Source organism: Engraulis encrasicolus, chromosome 1 (assembly GCF_034702125.1).
Source record: "Engraulis encrasicolus isolate BLACKSEA-1 chromosome 1, IST_EnEncr_1.0, whole genome shotgun sequence".
Taxonomy (NCBI): domain Eukaryota; kingdom Metazoa; phylum Chordata; class Actinopteri; order Clupeiformes; family Engraulidae; genus Engraulis; species Engraulis encrasicolus.
In genome coordinates this window covers 57,450,284-57,462,774 of record NC_085857.1, presented here as the reverse complement: position 1 = coordinate 57,462,774, position 12,491 = coordinate 57,450,284, and the positions used below count along the sequence as shown (strand labels likewise).

Below are 12,491 nucleotides of genomic sequence, written 5' to 3'. Positions count from 1 at the left end.
GTCAATGAAAAAAATACGGGACACTTCATCGTGCCGGGGGTCTGGGGGTCGTCCCCCAGAAAATTTTGCATTTCTTAGATATAATTTCCGGCATTTTAACGTCCCATGTCCCGTTTCATTCAATACAGAACCCGTACTTTTATCTCTAAATACTGGACAATTCTGTATTTCAAGGGACGGTTGGCAACCCTAGCTGACTGTATCTGACCAGACACAGAGGCTACTCTGTTCCAAGAATCTGCAACCTCCCTGTCTTTTTTGATGATACAGTAAGCTGATCATACTATACAGATCCATAAAAATAACTGTGGATTGAGTAAAAAATAGTTGACTTACCAAGGCTCCTTTATTTAGGCTTAGTTGTAAGTTGTTAGCGATTTCGTGCTAGCTAGCTAGCTAGCGTAGCAAACTTTATACCCAAGTTACCTCAGTTGGGACACATCACCACTAGTCCCGTGCACTTCTCCTGTTTAGATGGATATTTTTGTAAGCAACATCCTGATGTTGTGTAGGCTGATCACATTATCCAAAATGAAAGGTTGTCACACAGATCATCTCATGGTGTATTTTGGGCAAGTTAGCTACAATGCCTTCTAGCTAGATAGCAACAGGGGATTGTATTTTGGTCATGAGAGGAAGGTTTTTTTTTGGCCAGGCTCTGACACTAAAATCAGTAGCCTACCTGTGTTAAAATCAGAGGGCAAGAAAGTAGACTACTGTCACAGGTGCTTTACTTTCAAAAATGATTTTGCTATGCTACTTTTGAGATTATATTATAATAGTAAAAAAGGGGTGTTTTTGTCTTGACATTTCATCTTGCTCTGAGCTAAAGCCCTGCCTTGACTGTTCCTAAGGACACTTCTGCCACCTACAGGAACAGTTAGAAAATGCCTTGAGGCTTGAAATTCATACAGAAGATAGGTCAGACCGTCCTCGAGGCCTGGCTGTAAAAAAACGCAATTGTCGGCGAACGACGTCGAAGGTAGGGGGCGTCACTATTTGAAATGACGTCATTCGACGGCCAAGGCAGCCAATGAGTTAAAACTACAGCATTAACCACAGTTCTGCAATGTGCAGCACATTTTTGTCACGAGAGATTTTTTATTATTATTGAAGAATAGTGACGAATATGCTCATTTGAGATGGGCTTTAGATCAGATGATTCGAATCTCATTCTCCCACTCCCTACGCAACCGTATCTCACTCATTTCGTGAAGTATTCACGAAAAAATAGACTAATTTTCGTGGTGCATTCACGTTATTGCCCGCCTTTCGTAAAGTCTTCACGAAAATAATAGATTAATTTTCACTAGATTAATTTTCACGCTGCCTATTCACTTGAATTGCCCGACTGTTGCCTAGCGACCCACTAGTTTGATGCCCTTTCGGTAGCCTACCGTCACATGGTAATCAAACATTTCAAACAAGCAATTTAGGGTTAGGTTTAAGGTCAAGGTTAGGGTTAAGGTTAGGGTTAGGGTTAGGTTTAGGGTTAAGTAGGGTTAAGGTTAGGGTTAGGTTTAGGTTTAGGGGACATAAGGCGTAAGTACAGAAAGGGCGTCGAATTAGTGAGTCCCGAGTGTATCAGCAGTGTTCTGTCAGCACTCCCTCCCCGCCCCCTTATTTTCGTGAAGACTTTACGAAAGGCGTGAGATAGGGCTCCCCTACATCACTAGGGGAGAGCGGGGAACAAAGTAACGGTTTTTGCTTTTGGACTGATATCTTAATATAGGCTAATGCAGTTACATTATTTATTTTTTAACACAAGAATCATACACATCTCTGTTACATATTAGCACTGGTGGTTTGTTTTAAAAAACCTACCATTGCTTTACATTTTCACCGTTTGTTGAGGATGTAAAATGTTAAAATTATCGTTGAGTAAGTTGTAACAGGGGGAGGGTTAGTTGTAACACATGCTGAAAAGATTTATTTAAACAATTAATTCAGTACAATTTCACCATATAAGTCTGTTTGTTTATAAATCTATGATACTCTAAGATACTTTATTACCAAACACTCTAATAAGTAAATAGGTTTTAGAGGCTTTAATTGTATTAGTCATTAAAAATCACAAGATCCGATTTCACAGTATAGCCTAATAATAACTTTTATAATCACTTAATATGAAAAATATTGAAATAAATACACCCATGCTTCAAATAAAATGTGACAGGTTTGCATTTGTATGCCAATTTTATTTCACCTTTGTTTTACCATTGACAAGAATGAGAATTTCACTGAGATTTACTGTGTTACAACTAGCCCCCATCGCCTCAGTCATGACCAAAGAGGCTTGAGACAAGAGGGCGTACTCACGTCATAACAGTGTAGAACGAAATGATGGCGAGGGGAGTACGGAAATTTTCTTCTTCTTCTACGGTCAGTATTGGAAGCATCAGAGAAGCATGCAATGACACTTCCGCGAGGGTCGGAGTGTGGAACAGGTCATAGGACACTAAGGACAGCGTGAAGGTTTGTCAGTTGTCCTTAATTACCCCCAGCAATTACTGCTGACCAACAGCTGCTGTTAATTTGGCCACAAATTATCCATCATGGTGTCCTCATCATGACAGCTCCTCACTGAACGAACGAACACTGAAAAGCACAAGCCGTGTTGACTTGTTGTTGGCAAGTCATTTCTCCATATTGGCTGCGCCGACCTGTCCATGAGCTCGGTCGTGATGAAGCAGTGCTGCTAGAGAAGGTGGGGGCAGAATGGTGGGGGAGATGAGTGAGGGGGTGGGTGGGGGGGGACGGGGGGGGGGGGGGGGCAGAATAGTGTGTGGGGGAGATGAGTGAGGGGGGGGGGCAGAATAGTGTATGGGGGATGTGACACTAGAGTAGGGGAAAGATGAGCGAGATTAGCGTGTGTAAAGATGTGGCTAAGCACACACACAGGCTAAGCACACGCGCGCGCACACGCACGCACGCACGCACGCACGCACGCACACTTTACTTCTCTCTCTCTTTTTGGCAGGATGAAAGGCCTAATTTCCCCACCTGATGACCTACCTATAGGCTTTATGCCAGATTCCGAGGCTGAAGCAGAAGCTCGCCTGTAAACCCTTATCAAAAAATCCTTTAGGATTTTCTGTTTTTCCAATAGGATTCTGAAAATCCAATAGGATTCATCTAAAATCCAATAGGATTTTTGTTTTTACCCTTAAGATTCTATAGGTCTACGAAAATCCTATAGGATTTATATACATTCCAATAGGAATTTCATTGTCTCCTATAAGATTAGAAAATCCTATAGGATTTACAAGATTCCGCAGCTAAGCGAGCGCAGCTAAGTTTGAAATGATTTTGGTTGTCAAGGGAAACAAACTGGACGTTGCAGTCGCATATTCAACCGTTTTCAGGTTAGCTATTGGACTAACTCGGGCTTGATAAAAAAAGAAAAAGAACAAAAACGTTTAATTAACTTGCCGAAATGTTTGCCTGTAATACTGTCACTTCAAGGACCTCTTCTACGCGTTTACTAATCGATATCCGACTTCTGAAGTGCCGCCGTAACTTTACCGTTAGCAAGTTTGCTAACGTGTGAAACGTAGCCTACCCAGCAAGCAGGTGAGTTTTTATTTGGATTTATATTGTATGGTTTGCAATATCACATTGTATGTTGGTCGTGTGTTTATAGTCTGACAACGTTGCAGTCTAAAATGTAGGTCTATTTCTGCAGTAACGTCCTCAAGTTTCCTGCTGGAGTTGGGGCTGTCAAACCATTCAAGTGGCCCATGATGACTGACTGAAAGGACATTACGGTAAGTTTATCATGATAATCTATTCTTTGTCAAACTTGCTATGCACCACTGCAAGCACACATCACAGCCTTTACCACCTCAGTGTTATCTCCCCATTTTCCCACTGGACATTTGAAGTGAGCAGTGTTGGGCAGTAATGCATTACAAAAGTAATTAATTGTTGTAATGCATTACTTTTTGCTGTAATGCAAACAGCAATGTAAGGCATTACATGGCAAAATCTGGCATTTTTCTTACTTACCATGCTAAATAACTGAAGTTACAACACATTACAATGTCCTGGATTTTAGTGGGATTTATTCAGTGTGGTGGGTCAGAAAGAGGCTATTCCTGAACCTGGTAGTTTAGTCTACATGCTGCCAAAAACACCTCCTGGGTGGGAGGTGAAAAGGTCATGACTCATGAGCTTGATTTACATTTTTATAAATTTCCAGATCCACATTTAGGCCAACAGTTCTTTTGGGGAAAGTAACTAAAGTAATGCAAAAGTAGTGTAATGCCTTACATGTCAAATATGGTAATAGTGAAGTGTAAGAGATTATTTTGAAAAGACAGTAACATGTAATCAGTAATGCATTACTGTTTTGAGTAACTTGCCCAACACTGGAAGTAAGATAAAATGATAATGGCCTGGCATCCATAGTATTATAAGTGCTATGCCACGGGTGCATGTCTATGTTCCCACAGAGTGGTCCCCACTAAGACTTAACATTCATTTTTAGGCCCATTGGTCTCACAGCCCATTGGTCCCGCAGCTTATACCTGCTGGCCCATGTTCCCACATTTCTAAGAATTTATTCAAATTTAGGCCCTATGTCCCATGGCGGGAGGAAGGGCATGTTCTCTTAGTTTACTCGGAAATGTGGCTACATGAAGTTCTTGAACATGGGGTATATTTGAATACTTTCTTTACAATGTGGGGGAATGGGAGCAGCGAGAATAAGCTCTGGGACCGCTGACCCCAGATGCCACGCCATTATCATTTTATAATGTAAGTTATATCACTTTTAATATAAGTGCAACTCCTGAGTTCATATTGCCTTCACTGAATGGGTCCCTCTTGTTTTCACAGTGAATTCACAAGTCAAAATCAGATAAACAGACAGGAACATCAGCCTTCTTGGTGCCAGATGGAAATACTTGAGAATAGCAAGAAAAACGGTAAGTCTAAAACTACACATAAGATCATAATTAAGTTAAATGTGACCTGGTGGCATTGTTGCATGACTGCTTAACATTCAGAAATGATTGCTATACTGTCACTCATCATCTAGAATACATCTTGGAGTTAAAACTTAAGAGTCTATGGGCTTTAAGAAAGAAAAAAATGAGTGAATGAGGTAATCACAACTCAGCCAAGAGTCTGTTTTGGTGTTCATTAAAATGAGTGCAACTATTCTCTTCCTGTGCTTTGGTTTTGTTTTAGGTTCAAGTAGGCCCGACAACAGAGATCACAGACAACCACAAGAAGTGACCCCAGGAGGGCAACAGACCATATGTTGGCAGTTTTTGGAAGGCAGGTCCTAGCCACGCACTCGTATACCGGAAAACCACCAGTAAAATTCAACAAAAAAACCTCATAAGTGAGTACCTTTTCACTACAATACCTTGCTTACATAAACAGCAAAGTTCTCAGACAAGGAATATTTTTTATACAGTACATCCAGCAAGTACTGTCAGCACTTCACTTTTTCCACACATTGTTATGTTACAGCCTTATTCCACAATGGATTCAATTCCTTTCTCAGCTTGCCTTTCTTTTACTCAAAATTGTACACACAACACCCCATAATGACAACATTTTTTTATGTGCAAAAGTATTAGAAACAGGTAGCTTTTGCCATGACACTCAAAACATGTGAATTACTTAGCCTACGGGATGCACTGTAAATGTCTGACAATGTCACAAGATTTCCATCCATGCTACACGCATTGTTTTCAACAACACAAAAAACCCTCTCCCGCACATGCCACAGATTCTCAATAGAGTTTTAAAGTCTGTTCAGTAGGCCTATGTATTTTCTCATGTCTTAATTTTCCATGTGTTGGTCTGCTCTGTATGTTTGTTTGTTTGTTTTTTCAGACTACTTCACAAACAAATTTGATGTGGACACTTCAATGATCAAGCAAGCAATGGCACAGGACTGTTCAGATGAGGCAAAAATGACACCCACACAATGATCAAATAATGAAATAATAAATATATTTCGCATATGACCATTTCATTTGCTGTGTTGTTTTTTTGCTTTATGTTTATGTGAACTATGTTTTAAAATCCTATTATAATAAATCCCACAGAATACAAATCCTATAGGAATAGAAATCCTGTAAGAATAAATCCTATAGGAATATAAATCCTATAAGAATAAATCCTATAGGAATATAAATCCTATAGGAATTATCCCATCAGAATCCTATTGGATTTCTATCAGATTTTGGAACAAATAATCCTATAGGAACATTGAAATCCTAAAGGAATCCTGTAGGATTCTGCCTTCTGGATTCCAATAGGATTCCTGTAGGATTTTGGTTCCAAAATCTGATAGAGATCCTACAGGATTTACCTTACTGGATTCCTTAAGGATTTTTTGATAAGGGAATACAGACCACTAGGCTACGAACTTTATAGAATAATAAGTAGCCTAAATCATGTAGGTGATAGCAATCATGTTTCCGTGTCTTTGAGCAAATTGCATGCATTGAATCAGAGAAAGCAACCGCAGATGGACAACGCGAAAGCACTGACACCTATTTGCATTTATGAAGGCTTATCTTCAAATAAAGAGATGTAGGCATTTAAGAAATTGTCAGATTATTGAGAGGTAGGAATAAGGATCTTCAGAGAAACAAGCTGCCCAATAGCCTACAGTAGATAGCTTAATTTAATTTTAGCCTAAATTAATTAACCATCGTAATATCTCTGACTACATGGTGGGGTTTGGAAATAATAAGCCAAGGAGTAGCCTAAAACTATAGCCTAACCAAAAGACTTATATTATAACCTAAGTCATCACCTGACGGTCCCTACATCTCCTGTTCACCTGCCTGTTCTATAATTTGAAAAAAACTCAATTTTGAACCATTGACGCACTGACTATTAAACTTTCTTGGCGTGCACTATTATGATACTCTGATCTGCCCGACAACAGAAAAAAGTGTATTTTCTGATTGGCTGAATAGCATTGTTATTGCATAACTGGTCTGAACACAAAAGCGCTGTTACCAATGGCTGACGCGTCTGTGGATAGGCTGGACTAATTTATGTGTGCCAATTGGAAAATGTCCTATGAGAAATACCATGTGGCGTGTGAACTTGTTGAGATGCATGTGTCAACCAATACCCTGTACCAAGGCACCTAACTCACATTGCTCTAGGGACTGTAGCCAATACCCTGCACCAAGGCACCTAACCTCACACAGCACCAGGGACTGTAACCAATACCCTGTACAAGGCACCTGACCTTACATTGCTCCAGGGACCGACTGTAACCAATACACTGTACCAAGGCACCTAACTCACATTGGGGACTGTAACACTGTACCAAGGCACCTAACTCACATTGTTCCAGGGACTGTGACCAATACACTGTACCAAGGCACCTAACCTCACATTGCTCCAGGGACTGTAACCAATACCCTGTACCAAGGCACCTAACCTTAGTACATTACGTTTTGCTGTAATGCAGTAATATAAGGCATTACAGGTTCTACTGCATTACAGGTATTACTGCATTACAGCAAAAAGTAATGTATTACTGCACGAATAGACCAGGCACGAAGCGATTCAAGCGACAGAGCGATACGCGCGATTAAAGCGACTACAGTATGTCTGTTACAAGCAGAAGGCAAAGCATTCAAACATTCCCATTGGCTGTGGTCACTGACCTCTATACAGTCATTGGCTGTCGCCGAAACGCGTCATAAAAAGTTGAAAGGATTATACATTATGTCAACTTAGGTCACAATGCATTGTACTGTTACCTGGATTTTAATGGTTTTCACACTGTATGGTTCTCTGCGGTGCACTGAGAGGATGAAATGTTCAAAAAGCACCAATAATACCCCTTCTTCAATCTACTATTTAGTTGTGCTACCTTATATTTTTAGGTAGCGGCAAATGTGTAGATCAGGTAGTAAGCAATATTGGCTCACATTGACCACACTTTCTGTCGTAATTTGGCATTTAACGTCCAGCATGTTCAAAATCTATCTTGAGAACAATTCACCATAGGCTCCGAACTCCGCCAGCTTGATTTCAGGTCTTCTCAGTATTTCCATTACGGCTTATTATTCCTTTACTACAGTGCCATGGCAAAGTTTGGGCACCCTATTGGAAAATCATTAGATTGGTTTATCTCTCGTTGAGCTTTTTAAGTTGCAACTTCATTTTAACATAGGCCTATGTTAAACTGTAGGGAAAGAAAAACATTTCAGAAGTGGAAGAATTTCAATTGGTGTAACAGACACAATTTTATGTGGATTTAAACAAAAATGGGCATGTGCATAAACATGGGTACCCCAAAGAGGTTATTCCATTAATATGAAGTAGAACTCACCTTTGCAGCACAAACTGGTTTTAATGACTTTGGAATCCCTTCAGTCACTAAGACAGAGGTGATTGGTCATTCAAATTTTAGTTATCATACATGATAGCAGACTAGGCTTGTGCAAAGTTCTGTCTTGGAGATTGACAATATGATTATGGCATCCCTAATCATAATCAATTCAATCTATAACAGAGAGTCAAAAGCTAAGTAATTCCAATGAATAAGAAAGATTAAAACAAAATCAGAAAAACCCATTTTATTACCCCATCACATTTCGTCATAATTGTCGTTGACAGTGTTAAAAGAAAGTCAAAACCAAATCTTAATCACAATGAATCAGACATACAACAGCAAATAAAAACAGAAGAACCCATTTTTATTTAGTCACAATTTTACATACTGTATCTCAGTTACGTTTTACAATGAGCTGTCCACCCCCGCATACAGGACGAGACATTAATAACGTTATTTTTTGAAGACAAACTACGCCATGCTACTAATGATGTTTATTTACAAGTCATAAGCTATACGTAGGTTTCTTGTCAAGAAGTCATAAGCTATACATAGGTTTCTTGTCTGCGCGTGCAGCTGAGGATCGCTCTGCAACCTCGGATTGTTTTGAAACGGCTGTCATTCAAAAAATGCGCTCACATGATTGGCTGCTTACAGCGCGAATGTTTGTGCACAGGAAACCAATCTATGGGTGTACTCCAATATGCAGACTCCCATCCTCAGTCTGTGCTTGTGGCCTCGCATTTCTCTGACGTCCCGCCTCCATGGAGGAAACAATAAAGTATCCCCGCTGTCAGCTTCATTCACCATCCAGTTTGCAAATGAGAAAATGACATTAGAATTTAGCTATTGCTATTGTGATATTGAAATTACAATTCTGTTGTCGTGACGTCATCACGAGGCCACAAGGAGGCAAGTGAGCAAAGGAGGACGGGACTCCGCATATTAGAACGTTTCCAATATCATACGAGAAATGTGAATTAACCGAAGAGTGTGCCAGTAGGTGGGCATTGTGGTGCAAATGTGGCATTAGGGCAGCCGGCGGTTCCCAAACTCTTTCTGCTGCAGTCCCCACTTTAAAGACAACATTTGTTGTTGTTGTTGTCTCTAAATTTTCGTTTTAGTTCACAGGAAAAGTCAATCATACACCTGAATTGAATTAATATGCTATTTATGGAATTGTGTTAGTTGTTAACCTGTTTATTATGCCAAGTTACTTCTCTCTGTGAGCTTCCTGCATTACCTCTGCGACCTCCCCCCATAGGGATCCTGAACCAGTTTGGGAACCGCTGTGCTGGTGGGAGAGAGAGTTACCCCAACTTTAGGGGGAAAACCCAGCAAAAACTGGGGTCTAATGGGATCTAACTTTTGCTGCCTCCCGAAAACGAGGTCTTCCAACACCAATCCAAACTTTTAAAATTCACTGTGAAATCCACAGCACATGCCAAACGGAATCAGGATTTTTGCTTGACTCTCTCCATTCACTGCTATTCAATATTTAGTTCAAAAGGTAGAAGGGCCTGACTTAGGCACCCTGGTGGTCCAACCCACAGCAGGACCGGAGACAAGTCACCATGCCAGCTCTCTCTCCCCCTACCACTGCTACTGCTACCACCCATGCCACTAAAGCACCGTCAAAGAATGAAAAGAAAACGAAAACAAAACCCAATCAAAATAGACACACAATAGATAAAATATAACGATAACTGTCCCCAGATGCGAATTCAAACCCCAGACTATCCAGTCTCACGATGCTCAAAGTGTAAAATGAACTTATTTCCCAAAATGTGGTAGGTATCGCTTTAAGGCAGGCATAGGAAATGCTGAGACTGGAGCTGGATACACAAGAGTGCCTCACTCGCACATATATTAATAATAATGATATTAATAATAATAATAATAATAATAATACATTTTATTCAAAGCGCCTCTTAAAATACCCGAGGACACTGTACAATAAAAGTAGGAAGGGCCAAAGCAATACAATTTAAAAATAAGAACCTTGATAGAATTACAAATCAATAAAAGTTCATGCAGGATAAGACAATAATTCCAATAAAATCATAAAATAATATCACAATAAGACAAGATAATATGACAGTATCACCATAAAAATCCCATAGAACTATTATTCAATTATTGAAAGACAAGGGTAAAAAGGAGGGGTTTTAGCCTTGTTTTAAAAGCAGACAGGTTGGAGTGAGAATGGGGACGGTTGTCAAGTGTAGGCCCAGTCACATTACTTGTGCATTCCAATATGCAGACTCCCGTCCTCCACTTGTACTTGCGGCCTCGCATTTTGCTGCCGCCCTGCCTCTGTGGAGAAAACAATTAAGTTTCCTTTCTGTCAGCTTAGCCAAACCAACTTTGGGGGGACTGTTTTTCATTCACCATCCCGAAAATATTAGAATTGAGCTTTTGCAAGATATTGTTACACAAATCTGCTGTCTGTGACGTCATCTTCAGGCCACAAGGAGGCAAGTTAGCAAGGGAGGACGGGAATCGACCCTACATGTCCAGTCACCCACAACTTAAGAGGAGGTGCGTGCCAGGGGAGGGGAGGGGAGGGGAGGGGATGAGAGGCAAGGTTTTGAGCACGCTCTGTGTTAAAGGTACTTTACCAACCCTGACCAAAACCATCCCTAACCCTAACCTGTCAGTAGAGCAACGTTTTTGCGGCTTTACTCTTGTCAACGACAATCAAACAAGGAAAGGAAATGGCAGAATCATGGCCACACCAAAACCAACCCCCTAACCTGTCACAGCCAGGGCATTGTGGAGAACACATTAACATGCAAAATCGTGGCGCACATGCAGCGGACCGGTGAGTCTCCTCCTCTATTAGTTTCCATTTCTCAGGTCTACCTAAAAAAAGGGCGGCCACGGATTGCAGTGAAAAGGGGGGCAGGTTCACTCTATGGGGTAGGTAATTGATTGGTTATTCACGCTACTGCAGCCGCACTGTCACACTGAGCCACGGGTTTCGATTCCAGCCCGAAGTCATTCCCTCTGTCTCCCTCACACACTCACTTCCTGTCTCGCCCGACGTCATTTCCTGACACGCTCTCAAATTGTCCTGTCTGAACAAAGGCTAAAAAGCTCCCAAAAAAATCTTGGGAAAAAAGAAATGAAATCAAACACAGTCTCTCACGGCAACTAACCCAACCAGGAAGACCCTTCTCAACACGCACTAACTTAGCAATTCACTTGGTTGCAAACTCATTTCCCATAAGCAACCTACTAAGTTGCTAACTGGTTAGCAATGAGGCTTCTGGGATATTGGCACTAGGTCACATGCTGAAAACTCAACAAAACCACTCTACAAAGGCAAAGTGCAGTGATAACATGTTTTGTCAACATTTGTGAATTTAGACTGAAATGGTCTTCATAAAAACTCCTTTATCTTGTGGCAAAGCCTTACGGTCCAAATGTGTCCCGTTTTAGAGAAATTGCTATATCAAATTTGCAGTAACTACAATATCCAACCTCATACCAATACTTTTTTAGGCTTGTTCTCAATTTCAATTTTGGGAGTAGTTACTGCACTTTGTATAGTAACCCATCTTCATACAGAGCTTGAGGACAAGGATAATTTACTCATCAATGCCAGTGGAGATGTACCACCCCGCCCAGGCTCTGAGGCAGGACTAAATGACGATAAAGTGGCAGCCCCTTAAAGTTCTTTATGTTTTCTTATTTTTTATTTATTTGCCTTGGGAGTGGCTGACATCACCACAAGGTCAGATTCACAACACAAGGGACGACGTGTCTGTCTCGCAAGCATTTCCTGTCCATCTCTTTATCTGTCCTATCATAACATAAGGTCAACACCCCCTCATAAAATACTTGAAAAATGAGACCCCCCCCCCATATTTAAAAAAAGAGAGAAAAAAAGCTATTTGACCACACTACCACAAGCGCACTAAATGGGGATACAAGAAACAACAAAAGTTCTTTGCCACATTACCAATTATACCAAAACGGCCAAACTAAACTAAAAAAGGTCCAACTCTTAACCTACACTTTAGGGGTGGGCGATATGACGATATTATATCGTGAATCGCGATATTGAGTAAAATATCGTCTCGAATCTGCCAAAGTGAAGAAATCGTATAGATCGTCTTGCAGTGAAGATGTTTATTATCAGTATCAGAGTGACGTTTTC

General features: G+C 40.6%; 1 long non-coding RNA gene across 1 annotated transcript; it reads left to right on the top strand.

The window, feature by feature from the left end:
* The first annotated feature begins 3,472 nt into the window (after positions 1–3,472).
* LOC134455865 (uncharacterized) lies at positions 3,473–5,992 on the top strand. The gene is made up of 5 exons (XR_010036181.1): positions 3,473–3,573; positions 3,686–3,767; positions 4,840–4,928; positions 5,194–5,350; positions 5,851–5,992. It is a non-coding gene; the product is annotated as an uncharacterized LOC134455865 (long non-coding RNA).
* The last annotated feature ends 6,499 nt before the right edge of the window (positions 5,993–12,491 follow it).